This window comes from Pseudonaja textilis, chromosome 3 (genome assembly GCF_049901715.1).
Source record: "Pseudonaja textilis isolate UNSWEBS1 chromosome 3, rPseTex1.2, whole genome shotgun sequence".
Taxonomy (NCBI): Eukaryota; Metazoa; Chordata; class Lepidosauria; order Squamata; family Elapidae; genus Pseudonaja; species Pseudonaja textilis.
In genome coordinates this window covers 58,837,191-58,852,649 of record NC_141992.1, presented here as the reverse complement: position 1 = coordinate 58,852,649, position 15,459 = coordinate 58,837,191, and the positions used below count along the sequence as shown (strand labels likewise).

General features: G+C 42.9%; 1 long non-coding RNA gene across 1 annotated transcript in view; it reads left to right on the top strand.

Moving 5' to 3' along the window:
• The window catches only part of LOC148126134 (uncharacterized), a 119,064-nt gene extending 103,815 nt beyond the window's left edge, over positions 1-15,249 (top strand). The window contains exons 4-5 of the long non-coding RNA XR_015742869.1: positions 7,674-7,758; positions 14,355-15,249. This is a non-coding gene — a long non-coding RNA (uncharacterized LOC148126134). The remainder of the gene's footprint in view (positions 1-7,673; positions 7,759-14,354) is intronic.
• Positions 15,250-15,459: the final 210 nt, after the last annotated feature.

Here is a 15,459-nt window from a genome sequence, read left to right as displayed (position 1 = left end):
TAACTGGACGTGGTACGACCTGGGCCCCGTGATGGCCACGATCCTGCCCAGTACCCACAACGGGTCTCCCGCGTAGTTTCTGGTGAAGACTTGATCCTGTAAGACAAAACTCCTGACCCTACTGTTAGACCCAATGGGTGTATCTGGGCAATAGTGAGGGTGCAGCCTGTCTAGTATTGTCCTTAAGCGTCTGCCCATCAGTAGCTCTGCCGGTGACTTGTTTGTGACCGTGCACGGGGTCGAGTGTTGGCTTATAAGGAATTTAGAGAGTCTGGAATGCCAGTCATCTTGGGAGAACCTGGCGAGGGCCTCCTTGGTTGTTCTGACTGCTCGTTCGGCCAACCCATTGCTCGAGGGGTGAAAGGGAGCCGTTAGGATGTGCCGGATGCCTAGGTTGGTGACATACCGGCTGAAGTCTGTGGACGTAAATTGAGGACCGTTATCCGACACAATGGTGTCTGGGAGACCGTGTGTGATGAACAAACGAGTCAGTGCTTGGGCGACTGCTCGTGTGGTGGTTGATAGTAGGAGTGCCACATCGATCCATTTAGAAAATGAGTCTACTACTATTAGGAATGTTTTGCCATGGAATGGGCCGGCCAGGTCAACATGTAGACGGGACCATGGTGCGTTGGTGTTTTCCCATTTGGTGGGAGGGGTTACTGGGGGCGCTGGCCGGGATTCTTGACAGGGACGGCAGGAGCTTACCCATTTTGCAATTTCGTCGTCCGTGCCCGGCCACCATACATAGCTCCGTGCCAACGCCTTCATTCGTACAATGTCGGGGTGCCCTTCGTGTAATGCCTTCAGGACGGGTCTGTGTAGTGATTCTGGAATGACAACTCTGGTCCCCCACAGCAGACAACCCTGTAAACTGGAAAGTTCCTGCTGGCGGACTTTAAAGGGTGAAAATTCGTTAGAAGGGTTACTGCCCGGCCACCCCCTCCGTACCCAGTCCAGGACCTGGGCGATCAGTTTGTCCTTCCTGGATTGGAAGGCAATGTCTCTCGCAGTGATTGGAATTCTGAACTCACTGGTGTCAAAGATGGTGTAGACTGGGGCCGGATCCTCCACAGGCGTTGGTAGCGGGCAGCGGCTGAGGGCGTCTGCATGGCTGAGATTTTTTCCTGGACGGTGCACTAACTTGTATGAATATGCTGCCAGGAATAAAGTCCATCTTGTCATTCGGGGCGACAAGACTTGTGGTGTTTGCTTTTCTCCGGAGAGCAGCCCCAACAACGGTTTGTGGTCTGTAACCAGTTCGAAGTTGTGCCCAAATAGAAATTCATGAAATTTTTTAACAGCTGCTACGGCAGCTAGGGCCTCTTTGTCGATTTGGCTATAGTTGCGTTCTGTCGTTGAAAATGTTCTAGAGAAGAACGCAATGGGGGCTTCGGACCCGTTGGGTAGTCTATGACTTAATACGGCCCCAATTCCGAAAGGCGAGGCATCTGCTGCCAAAACTAGCGGTAGGTTCTGGTTGAATTGGATCAGTACAGCGTCTGAAGTGAGGAGTGACTTGACTGCCCTGAAAGCGTATTCCTCTTTGGGCCCCCAGTGCCATGGAACATTTTTATCTAAGAGTCTATGTAGTGGTTCTGCCACTGATGCCTTGTGCGGCAGAAATGATGCATAGAAGTTCAGCAGGCCTAGGAAGGCTTGTAGTTCTGGTTTGGACGACGGTGTGGGCGCTTCGTGAATGGCTTTAACCTTTGATTCTACCGGTGGATGCCAGAGGCGTCTATTCGGTACCGAGAAAGTCCACCTGTTTAGTGGCTATGGTGCATTTTTCTTTTTTTAGTTTGAGGCCATGCTGTCTGAATCTGTCCAACACCCCTCTAACTCTGAGGAAAAGCTGTGTTTTGTCCCGGGCGGAAACCAAGATGTCATCAAAGTACGGAACCACGCCAGGGAGGCCCTGTAGGATCCGTTCCATTAACGACTGGAATATGCCCGGGGCGACACTCACACCAAATTGGAGGCGCTTGCATCGGAAAGCCCCTCTATGGGTAACAATGGTTTGCAATTCGGCCGTTTGGTTGTCTACAGGAAACTGTTGGTAAGCCTGAGACATATCCAATTTGGCGAATATCTTTCCGGGTTCGAATGTGTGCAGTAAATGCTGAATTACTGGCACTGGGTATGCGCTAGTCTGTAAATAGCGATTTATTGTGGTCTTGTAATCTGAACACATCCTTATACTACCATCTTTTTTGAGGGGTGTGACAATAGGTGTCTCCCACTTAGCGAAATCCGTGGGTTCGATGACCCCTTGTTTTAACAATTTGTCTAGTTCCGCATCCAGCTTAGAACGCAGAGCGAATGGCACTCTCCGCGGTTTCAAACGGATGGGAACTGCCTGGGGGTCCACTGAGAAAGAAATAGGTGTGCCCTTGTAGCACCCCAATTCATCACTGAAAATGTCAGCGTAATCAGAGAATAGTGAGTCGGTGTCAGAGGACGAGACAGCATGAACCCCCGTTAAGTTAAGGCCAAGAGAGGGGAACCAATCCAACCCCAAAAGACTAGGAAGGGCACCATCAACTACCACTAATGGCAGGTGTCCTTTAAAGGTTCTGAATTTGACTAGGAACTTGCCTGTTCCGATTACTGGAATGTTCTTCCCTTGGTAGTCTCGTAAGGATAGGCGACTCTTCTGCAGCTGTTTCCTGGACAGGCTGGGACGTATCTTCTTGAGCGTGCTCCATGAAATAATCGAGAGCGCTGACCCGGTATCGACCTCCATTAGGCAGGGTTTACCTTCTAAATGAATGGAGAGTTTAATTTTATTGGGTGTTAAGAAGGTATGGTTAGCTTGATAGCATGTAAAACAGTTTTCTACTTGCCTGGATGGCCCCGAGGGGGCGTAAGATGGTGGCTTTTGTGGAGCCACGTGCGCTGCCTGGCACACCCTAGCAATGTGTCCTCTTCTGCTGCAGTTGTTGCAGGTGGCACTTTTGAACCTGCACGTTGCTCTGGCATGGGGACCCCCACAGGAGAGGCACAGCGGGTGTGCCTAGGTACGTTGCCTTCTCTCGGTCTAGTTCCTACCTGTGGCTGCTTAAATGGTTTGAGACGGTGCACTTCAGATTGCTCGATGGGCTCTTCTTCGTTCACTGCCTCCTCAGAATGTACAGTGACTGGATTACCTTTGGGGGTGCTTCCCTGTATTTCAGCCGCTGATTGTATTGCCAATTCTGCAGCCAGGGCTTCCTCGATGGCTTGTGCTAGATTGAGGTCCTTCCTTGCCAACAACCGCCTCTGTAGTCTTGCATCCTTGACCCCGCAGACAAGTTGGTCCAGGAGCATGTCATCAAGGTAGCCTTTAAATTCACAGTGCAGGGCTGCGGTTCTGAGGGCTGCCATATATTGGTTTATGGTTTCTCCCTCCGCTTGCTTCCTCATGCGAAAGGCGAAGCGTCTCGCGATCTGTGACGGTTTTGGCGAATAATGATTGGAGAGAGTCTCCAGTAGCTCAGACCATGGGACATTTTTGAGTTCTCTTGGGGCGAACAGTGCTGTTGCTGTGTCAAATACGGTGGCCCCGCAGTAGCTCAGGAAGAAAGACTTCTTTTTGTTGTCTGTAGCGTCAGCCAGACCCACAGCATCAATATAATGGTTAAAACGGTTTTTATAAGAGTCCCATTTATCTTCGTCTGGTTTGAATGGCTGGAACGCCGGATTTGCATTCATGACTGGTTCAGCTTTCGGCAGGTAAAATAAGTCTCACTGGGAATACAGGCCCTGGAAAGGGTAGCAGCTACAGTTTGTAGTGCTGTTAACAAGTGTTCAGCTTCTGAGTTCTCTCTGGGTTGTACAGGTAGCAGCTGCGCTCGCAGTGCAATTCGGTCTGGTGATTCAGCTCGTGGAATCTCTCTGGGTTTTCTCGCTCTCCGCAGCCCTTGGCGGCTGGAACAGACGCTATAACTGACGTCCGTTTAAATTTCGCGCCCTTACAAGGGCGAGGCGGTGATGCTGCAGCTGCGCGCTGACAGCGATTTAAATCTCGCACCTGGATTTAGCGGTCGTGAGCGTCGCGCTGGAGCTTCGCTACACGCAATTCTGGCAAGTTTGTTGTTGGGCTGCTGAGGCTCTCAGTGCCCACTCTCTTGCAGCTAGTTTGTGATCTTGAGCGGCTACACGCTCCGCTTCGATTTCCTCTCAAATGGCTGACCGAGCTCTCAACGTCGCGGCTACGGTTCAGCGCTTCAGATTCATGATTTTCAGCTCTTGTATAGCTGCTGGCTGGCCAGATCCCACCTTCGTCGCCAATGTTAAGTTCGGAAAGAAGGGAGGCCACACCAGAGCTTCAGTCATAACACACACTTTATTCATGGGAATAAAGGGGGCTGTCACGTCTGCAGCTAACAGCAGACCTACCAGCGAACAGCAGCTGGCTCAACCTAGCAGCCGGCTTTTATAGCCGACTGTCGAAGGGAGCCAGCCAATGGGGACTAAGAACGCCCCCGTAAGAATTGCGGACCTGATGGGGAACTGGTGTCAGCCCCAAGGACATAACAGTGGCTTTAGCACAGTATTGCCTTTTTCTAAGCACTGAACTTTGGGTAATAATTTCTAGCTATTCACCAACTTATATTTATTATATGAGATACTGCAGCAATGGGAGCTTCCTTCCAATTCTGTTTAAACAGGCTTGATGTTGGGGATATAACATCTTTTAATATGAGATTCCTGCATTGGGAAGAAAGTACCTCCCACCTCTTACATTCTGTTGTTTTATGTCCAAAGTACCTCCCACCCCTTATTTTCTAATGTGCTGTAATTTTTGAGACAAGAGCAAGGAAGTATTGCTCTTATCTCTGAAGGAATGTTGTGGTATGTTCTCTGCTCAAGAAAACTTCATTCACTCTTGATGCTCTTAGATAATTATAGAAAGACTCCAAGGTTCCTTTTTATCTTTTTAGAGGTTGCAGACAAAGTAGTGGTCTTATGGGTGCAAAGGTACCCTAGACAAAGTGGATTATTTGTACCCCTGACAATCAGGCTGGGATACAGCAACAAAATCTATTGGTTGAGCTCATAGGTGGCCTTTGGAGAGGCTAGGGTTATGTAAATATAATCTCCTGGGATATCTTGGTGGCTAACAATGCCATCCATCAGTGCTATTCTTCTGAACCATCTTTGAGCAAAGGTTGAAGAATAATGTTTTGCAGTGGCTCTCCTGTTTCTTGAAGTGTTGGTTTCAGATGGTGCTGATAGGGAACAAATGTTCTTCCCAAAGATCTCTTAATGGAGTACCTCAGGGTTGTCTCCATTCTTTTATGACATCTACATGAAGCCACTTAAGGTGGAGGTATCCTGTACCAGCATAGGATCTACTGTCATCAATAAACTGATAATATGAAGCTATCCATAGTGTCTGGTGTCTATCAAAGTTTGGATGGAGAACAACAAACTCTTACTGAAGGTCTACAAGATGGAGCACCTTTATATTTGTGGACATACTGATTCCAAGGAAATGTTATTTTTCACTCTGAACAGGATTATATACCCTGCTTAGAGATGGTCCACAATTTGAGAGTTATCCTAAATTCAAAGTTCCTATTTGAAGATGGTAAAAGCTTTGGCTAGGAGGCTTTTTCAGCTACATCTTGTGCAGGAAGATTTTCTCACAGTTGCTCATGCCTATTTTTCTCCTGCTTGCACCATTTTAATATGGTTTATATGGGATGCTCTTGAAGAACAGCTGGAAGCTGCAGATGATGTAAAATGTAATAGCTCAAGCAATGATAAGTATATCTTGATAAGTATATCTTGAAATCAGTAAGCTGACCTTACTGATTTGGGAACTGCACCAGTTGGCTTCTGAGTGCAATTTAAGGACTTGCACTTTCTGCACCCAGTACAGATTAATTTGTTTCTACTTTCCATCATGAGGTAAAATTGGAAGTTAAATCCCCAGAAATTAAATAAACAAATTATAACAATTCTCTTGTAATAAAGAGTGAATAACGGAATTGAGGGGACTTAAACAGGCCAAGAAATGCTTAGAGTGCTACTGGTGAAAGATAAGGAATGAAAATAGCAGGGCATGAGCTAGAGACACTATTAGGCCCTACCTCATAGCAGTAAGAGTAATAAAATATAATTATTTTTCTGCCCTTTTTGCATCTGCCAATAGTCACCCGGTGGCCCGTTTTGAGCTATCTGGTCACTCTTCAGAGGGAATAATACTGAAGTTCACCTAAAGCATTACTGTGAGGAATATGCTGCATATATAGTGGATAAAATCGCTCATATTCATTCTACATTAAACTCCAGATTAAAGCACAATCTGTGGAGGTGGTATGGGCTATATCATGCAAGATGATCTGGGAAGAGTTTGAGTGGAGATGTAGCCCCCACCTGGTAGGATGGGGTGAAACAGGCTCCAAATTAATGCTAGCAAGATGGAGAAGCTGTAGGTATTTGGGTCTTCTGGAGATAAGGTTCTTCCATGTCTAGTTCTGGGAGGGGTAGCACTACCCCATAGAAGCCTGGTGATCAATCTGGGGTCCTCCTAAACTCACAGCTCCTGCTTGAATGACAGGTAAGGGCTGTGATTAGGAGACTCTTTACACACCTTTAGGCAGTGCTCCAGTGATGTCCATTGCCGGACCTGAGTTGGGGTTTCCTGCTTACCTTTACCCATATCCCTTTAGTCTCCTACTTAGATTACTGTAATGTGCTCTCCCTGGGGCTGCCCATGAAGAGCATTTGGAAACTACAACTGGTGCAAAATGAGGCTACATAGGAAACAATTGATGACAGTTATAGGGTACATGTAACATCACTATGGAGTAGCCGTGATCTGTACTAGCTGCTGGGTACAATTCAATGTACTGATTGTCCTACATGGCTCAGGACCAGATTAACTGAGGAAACCATCTTTTTCCAATAGTTTCTACATGTCCTATGCAATCTAACAGATTGGGCATGCTGCAGATGTCATCACTAAAGAGTGTCGACTGGCAGAAACTAAAAGACAGACTTTTTCTGCTGTCACCCCTGTTTTATGGAATATTATCCTCTTGGAGATTAGAATGGCCCCAATTCTGATGGCTTTTCCCAAAGCTTTAAAAACTTAGCTATGTATCCAGGCCTGAGGTGCAGAATGTGTTAAGGGCCCCATTATTTGGCATTACTGTTAGTTGATTAATCATCATGGCTGCTGTGTATTCGTTTATTTTGTGGATATTTTTTATTCTTTTAATGCTTTCTAAATTGTTTTACAATTGTAGAAGTGTAAGAATGTAAAAGTGTTTCTGTACCTGCCCAGTCAACCAAGTGATTCTCTACCCATTTATTCAATTGAATGAATAAATGGATGGATGGATGGATAACTAAACAAACACATAAATAAATTGTCTATCATTTCAGGTAATGATTGTAGACATTTGATTTCAGCTTGAATAGTTTGGGGACCCATATTTATTTTTATGACATTGTGAAGCATATACAACAAAATTATCTCAGTATATATAATATCTCAGCATATGACATAGGACTGAAATCTCACTGGATGACTTTGAACCGTACTAACTATATTGCCATCTATTTCCATATTTACTTTTGAGAGATTATAGTAGTTAGGGCCATAAAGACCAAAGTTCAAGTTCATTCTCAGCTGATGAAGTTTAATGAATAACATTTAACCAATCTCTTCTTCTCAGGCCAACCACATGATGCTGTTGGGAAAAAAATGGAGAAGACAGTAGTTTGCATGATGCCTTGCGTTCAGGAGGAGACACAGAACATGTAAATAAAAGTGGGGGGTGGGAATCTTTTTGATTTTATATCTATAATCCTTATTTTATTCTGTTTGTTTCACTTTATAAATAAGATTTGATTTTGTACAGTTTTTATTATTTTCTTTACATTGGAGAAATCTTGCTTTCAGATTCTTTCTAAATTAATTAGGGCCAGGTCACAAGAAGCAGTTTCATGTTGAAGGCACTTTCAATTATTCCCAAAGCCCTGGAATGTGGGAATTTGTTTAGATTTAAAGTATGTTTTCATAGGAGAAAATTCCTCACCCTCAAAAGGAGGAACTGTGATAGTAAAGTCACAGCAAAAAACTATATTACAATACCACATTTGGGTCTTTATCATTTTGATAGCTACTACTAGGCTTGGTGTCTTCTCACTTCCAAATTCAAGTATGCTTCTATATAAATGGCAGTTTAATGATCTTTTAGATATCTGCAAAACTAAATTAGAAATGTAATACCAAGAGTAAACTGTGTCTTTCTTAGAAGTGCTAAAATAGGACAAATATGGTAGAAACCATTAGCTCTGTGTAGATTTAGGGTACTTTTCCTCAGCAACACAAACTCTTCATTTATCTTTATTTTGGTTTGTCTAGCTTTACACTACTAACATGACCAGCAGCAAGTAATCTCTTCAAAGAACAAGGGGCATCCTGAATTAACACACCCTGTGCTTTAGGTCAAACTGTACAGGCCCATGGACAGAGATAAGAACTTAAGAGATAAAACAAATCAGTCTAATGATAAGATTTCTTCTCAACAGAGTCCTTGATTTGGAACTCATTTATCTTCTGGTCAGATTTGTGAGCAGTTGGCTGGCCTGTTCGTCATGGCACGTCAATGAAAAACACAACATCCCAAAGATAAATTCAGGGCCACACCAGGCATGATGTCTCAGAGCAGTGTGATCAAATACATTCAGACACCTGATTTAATCTCTCCCCTGATAATGTCTTTAAGGTTAAAAGACCTTTCTTTACTGGTGTTTGTTTACCTGCACTAGTCACATCCAATCTTCTATCTCCTTACCCCCACACACATGGACACAGCTTGAAGCTCAGGAGCAAACTGTGACTGACAGCTGCATTCTCCATTACAATTACAAATTTTTGAATGTTGCCTCTGGGGGGGGGGCATCACTTATGAAAATAAATGGAGCTCCAACAGGATTATGCCAGATCCCCTACCGTGTGGTTAAACCCCACGAGCCCACCTCATGTGGACTTTTCTTAATAAAAAGATGGGAATAGATAAGTCCCAGTTTCAAAAGAGAACAATGGCAGAGATGAGATCTCCCTGAACTCTGTGGTAAACAAAGAAAAAAAGACCATCCACCTTGATTGCATTTATTTCTCATCTATTCCAGCGATTATCATTTCACAAAAGGGAGAGTTGAACTGGATAGACATGATAACCTACAGAGAAGCTGAAAGCAAAAGATGCTGCTTTTATTCGCTAGGCCCTAGAGCTGCTTCATCGCCATCCTTTCCTTTGTATGATGAAAACTGGAGAAGGGGTTTTTTTTTCATCTCAGAAAATGACTCCCGGTGGAAACAACAAAAGATCTATCAAGTTCAAAGGTGTTTCCATGCATTTGAATTGATGGCAGAGTATAGTAAGACTGATAACTACACCATGGGTGGCCTGGTCTAGACTTCATTTCCTGTGAATGAATGCCTAATTGCAATATTGACCTTTAGCTTTAGTTACCTAAAAGTTTAGTTACAAAGAAATTGTAAGTAAAGCCACTAATATAGCCACTATGAACCTATTTGGACACTCACAGAGAGAATCACATAGACTTGTATTTTCTCTATTTGATCCCCATTTTCCATAGAGAATATGGAATATTGGCAGCTACTAGCAAATCTTAATAAAGGAGGAAAAAGCAGTTACCATTAAAATTAAACAATGAATTCAAAGATGCCTTCTGAACAACACATTAGATAATCCTTGCACTATCTACTGCCCTTATGGGGTGCAACATTTTGATCATGAATCCATAATTGCCTGAAAGATAAATAAACAGCAAATATTACAGTTATGGTGAAGAGAGAACATTTTTCTTCTCTTTCCTTCAAAATGACCTGATTAAGATTTCACTTTATGTCATAGGTATGTTTAGGTGCATTAAAGGGAAATGATGTTGACAACAAGTAAAACAATTTAGATTCTGTTTAGCTATGTTTTCATTTGGAATTTAAAATCGATTTTTAGTTAAATTAAAGAAGATAAAAGTTAGAAGTTAAAATTAGAAGTTAAAACAGAATTAAAATCAGTGTAAAATGGGTGAAGTCCTGATGGTAAACTTCAGCCATTTTACATTGTTTTTAATTCTCAAAATATCGCCCTCTGTTTTAATGTCCAAGTTTCTCAGCAGTGGCCATGTTAAATGAGAAATTTGGTCACTGGAAACTCATAAGTTTGGTGGGTGATAACAACAAGAGTCTGAAGGGAGGTAAACAAGTTTTGTGATAGTAGGGTTGTTTTTTTTAAATTGCCCTCATAATTAAGAGCAACTAAGATAGTCAAAGGCCTGGAGACTAAAACATAAGAAGAATGGCTGCAGGATCTGGATTTGGCTAGGCTAAAGAAAAGAAGAATTAGGAGTAAAATGATACCGTGTTTCTCCAACAATACGGCCTCCCCCAATAGGAAGTCCCAGCATGCTTTATAGGCATAAAATCAAATTAAGCCCCTCCCCCTAAATTAAGGCCTATATTAAACATGCAAAATGGGGAATGGTGGGGGGGGGCTGGCCGTTAGGAAGTACTTTTGTTGCATACCCGGATATGGTTCTGTCTGCATTGACCTCGGCGTTGGTGGGGCACTTCGCATTGGGAGACCTTCCGCCGTTGCTTTCCTTTCTCCCCATGCTGCCACGGCATTTAAAGCAACACCGCGGCATTTGGCACAGCCATGCGCGGCCAGCCAGGGCTCTTCCCTGCAACCGGAGCCCGGTGGAGACACTCGGCTTCAGGCGCTCCTGTCGCTGCCTTCCCTTTACCTTTGAAGGCAAAGCCAATTCTTTTAAAAACGATGCCCTACTACCGGTACGACGAAGACTCCCCTGCCCAAGAGAGCAGCCCAACCCCACATGGGGAGGCAAATCTCTCAGGGCCACAGCGCAGGATCGGCTCACCCAGGGAGAAGCACCCAGCTGCCATCTCTGCCTGGCGCCGGGCAGAGCGCAAAAAGCTTCTCCTGGGGCGCCCAGCGCAGCTGACAGGCAGGCCCTCCTGCCCGGCGGCAGAGTTCTCGCCAAGGCAGCGAGCACCTCCCCGCCAGACCCTCTGCTCATCCCACCAGAGTTGTGCAGGCTGGGCAGAGCTGGGAAAGTGAGCTGCAGGTGCGCACCCACCTGCCAACCGAAAGAGCCGGGCCAACTCAAGCTTGGCTTCCTTCCCAAGTCCCTCAAAGCCTGAACCCAAAAGGGCCACTGGGAGAGGCTGCCCAAGGCAATGATAGTGCCCACCCGTTCACGGACAGGGAGGAGAGGCAACAGGAGTGCTGCTTCCCTGGCCGACAGGTCTGGCAGAGAGAGGCCAAAGCCGCCCGTCCTTACAGCCTACAGGTGCTTTAGAAAATAGCTTGACCCCTTCTTCCTCTCTGTGGCAGCCCCTCAAATATTGGAAGACCACTATCATGTCTCCCCTGGTCCTTCTCTTTATTAGACTAGCCAAGCCCAGTTGCTGCAACTGTTCATTGTATGTTTTAGCCTCCAGTCCCCTCATCATCCTAGTTGCTCTTCTCTGTACTTTTTCTTGAGTCTCAACATCTTTTTTATAATGTGGTGACCAAAACTGGATGCAGTACTCTAGGTGTGGTCTTACTAAGGCTTTATAGAGTGGTATTAGTACTTCCCTTGATCTTGACTGTATCCCTCTGTTAATACAACTTAGCTTGAGCAGGGGGCTTAGACTAGAAGCCTTCCAAGGACCCTTCCATCTCTGTTCTGTTCTATTCATTAGTGGAAAAAATTCTCTGTGTAATTTCAAGAGTCCAGAATGGGTATCTCAAGGAATTTCTCAATTAAGAATCATTTCTGTGTCTTTTGCTTTTGAAGAAAGCTTCCTAAAGCTTTGGATTTCATTAAAAAAAAACCACCTGACTTCTCACTTTAATATCATATGACCCATGACAGTCTAAGTACTTTAAATAGCAATTTAAGATTTCAAGCAACAGGTTTTAATTGGATATGTTGTAGAAACGTGTGAGACTCTGCTTAGACTTCCAGATCTCTAAGCCTATGTTTATGCTCTGATTATGGTTTTCAACATGGCATTAGCTGAATAAAGGGAAATTATGGGTTGGAAAAACTCAAATAGAAAATGGTTCTATTTCATACTAATGAGGCAATTTTAAAAAAGCCTAGTAATTTCCTTTCAGCCTCTCTTTTACAAATGATCCAGTTGAAACCCTTATAATAAATAGAATGCAAGTGAATAATGATGGAGGTGTGAAATGAGAAAATCCAGCCAGCTTAATATGTCCCGTAGAGCAAGTTATAAGGTGTTATCTTCATGAGTGAGACTTAGCTGGCCTGAGATTTCCAGCCTTTCTTCACCCACTAAGTAGGGGTATCCAACCTTGGCAATTTAAGACTTGTGGACTTCAACAATGGCTGGTTGGGGAATTCTGGGAGTTAAAGTTGACAAATCCTAAAGTTGCCAAGGTTGAACACCTCTACTTTAGGACACCTCTGGGATGAAGAAAGGCGGAGAATCTCAGACTAGTTTATATGAATCTGAAACATAACTTCAACATAAAGTTGGTTCCAAGCACAGGTGAATACATCTTGTACAATTTATGGATCCCTCTGGACCCTTAGTTCTTGCATGGAGAGCAAATGGGAAATGAAAAATAGAGCCGATTTAATGTGATATGGACTAGGTTACAAACCAGGAGACTAATCCTATTTTAGGCATGAAAGTCAGCTGGATGACTTTGAGTGAATTACTCTATCTCAGTCCAATTCACCTCACAAAGATGTTATGGGGACAATAGGAGGAGAAAGGAATATTAGGTATGTTGAGTTATTTTTAAAAATAATAAAAGTCAGATTAAAAGAAACTAAAAACTGGCAGCCATAGCTAACACAGTTGTCACATAGATTCATTTTGTGTGCCCATTTTTCATTTTCCTGGACCAATAGACCCTGTTTACAGTCACTCATGCTCTAGTAAATTCTGGGCTTTGCATGAGGTTGTGCTTAAAGATCACTCAGAAACTATATTTGGTCCAGAATATAACTGTGCAAGTAATTACAAGTGGTATATATTTGGTATACTATATCTACTATATTGGATACTATATCTACTTCGCGAGCTGCATTGGCTATTTAGTCAGTTTCTGAGTACAACTCATAGTGGTGCTTATAGTAAAAAAATTACTGTATAAAAATCCCAGGCCTGTTTAATTACAGAACAATATTTCTCTGTTTGTCTCTCTCTTATGAAATCTGATATGTTCCAACTATTTCTTTTTCATCAGATTGAATGGTTAAATGCATATATGCACTGGTGCACACAGACACACAGCAAAAGAGAAAAAAAAAATACTTCCAGCACAATACTATTCCATTTTGGTTCAGATAAGACAAGACCACAGACTGCTAAAACAAAACAAAAAAATCTTGTTTCTAATTCTATTATGGAGCCAGTTGTATCTGCTGAAGATTACAGCAATACTACCATACTGCCATTTTTACTCCACAACAGTTCATCCTAGTCACAGCTAAATTGGGAACACGAATCTTTCTTCTCCCCTGCAGTGGTAGTACAACTCTTGAATGTAAGAAAGAAAAAGAAGAAGAAAAGAGTAGATCCATCACTGAAACAAGAAGAAGGATTGGGTGAAACTACTTCTTCCTAGCTTTGGCAAAGGGGCACAAAAAGGCAGAACGATGGTGGAGAGCATCATATTCAAAGAGCATCATGTTCTATTTTCTCCAAGCTGTCTAGTCCTTCATAGATTGCCACATCATGGATGCTTTTATTCATTCTTCCTACTCGCCTATGTTCAGCAAAGAGGCTTTTGTAGATGCTTTGAAAAGTCAGGCCTATCTTTATCTTTATATTTGCTTATGCTTCGATCAGAAGTTGATTTACAATGATTAAACACACAAGGACAGCTACATATTTTAAAATATCTAACTACAATAGATTTTGAATTCAACTTTAGCAGTTCCCATGTTCTTTTGAGACATTACGATGCTTGTAAACACACTTACTTGGGAATAAATCTCATTAAATTTAATGAGATATATTCTGAGCAAGTCTCCTTAAGTATACAAAGTGTCAGTGGGGCATATTCTTCTTTCAGTTTCAGAGGAAATGTGGTTTCCCAAGATGCTTTTTCAAAAAGTAACTGGACTTTCTTTGTTTTTCCTTGAAGACATTTTACTTCTCTTCTAAGAAGTTTCTCCAGAATGGTTGCATTTTGAAAAAGCACCTTTGGGACGAACCATGACCTGGATGACGGAGAGTCTCCATAGAGTGGTTTGCTATGGTTTAAGAGTGGGAGAAAAAGAATAAATTTATTCTGCTCATGGGTTTCCTAAAATATATCTGTTGGCAACTGCAGGAAGTAGAATGATGGACGACCCAGACCATCCAGCAAGATTGTTCTTTTATTCTTGTGGGATTCTTTTTTTAAAGTAACCAACATGAACTACGGAGTTGAATGCCGAGTTTCTATATTAAATCACCACTTCTGCATTGAAATAATGGCAGGATCGTTCCATTGGACTGCCACATTTGTGAAATTAATGTGTGTCATTTTAGGTTGCATAGGACTAGATCCCTGTTGTATGTGGCAGCTTTCATCTGAGGGTCTCTGTCTTGAATTAGAACTGCCATTACCAACAGCAGCAACACCAACAAGGCTAACAGCCCTGCTGGGTGAATAATGGAACATGTAGTGAAACACATTTAAAGGTTGCTAAGTCCCTGAGAATCAGACATGATTGAACAGCAGGGGGGAAAATGCTGAGAAAAGACTGTAGCAGAGTCATCTTTGGAATAATTGGACTTCAGCAGGCATGTTTTGGTATATGAAACATTTGCAAACCTCTCACCCTCCCATCCAAAAAACACATCTCTAGATGTCCAAATGACCTGTGCATGCTTTAATGCTTCTTTAGTGAAATTTTATTTCCATTGTCTCCAAAGTGGAATATCTGTCCTGTTAAGGGAACTTTGCCATACTCTATTAGCTCATTGCTATCCATCATTTCTTAATTTCCAGATTTAATTTTATTTTTTGAGGTGGGGGAGGGCTCCCTCACTTCTAGCACTGCTTCTAGCATTTCACTAAGCTAAAAGAATGTCTTCAGATTCACTTCTCGCCCATAATTGGAGTGTGGAAAGTAAATTGGAGTGTGGAAAGCAAGGGTAATTGTAAATCGACTGAAATATTTCCTTGGAAGACTATAATTTGAAGATTATGTCAGCTTAATAAATGAAATACTTTACCTTGATTGCAGAATATTTTTTAAAAAAAATGTTCACGTTGACTATCTCTGCTCATGAAAGTGATTTTGACGGTGTTGGCCTGAATATCAGAATCAGTTAATGTGATAAATAATAGAATAACAGAATTGGAAGGGGTCTTGGAGGTCACATTACCAAACTGGAATCAGAACTGTAATCTCCTTCCACATGATGCCATCACTTAGAGGAAAGGGGAT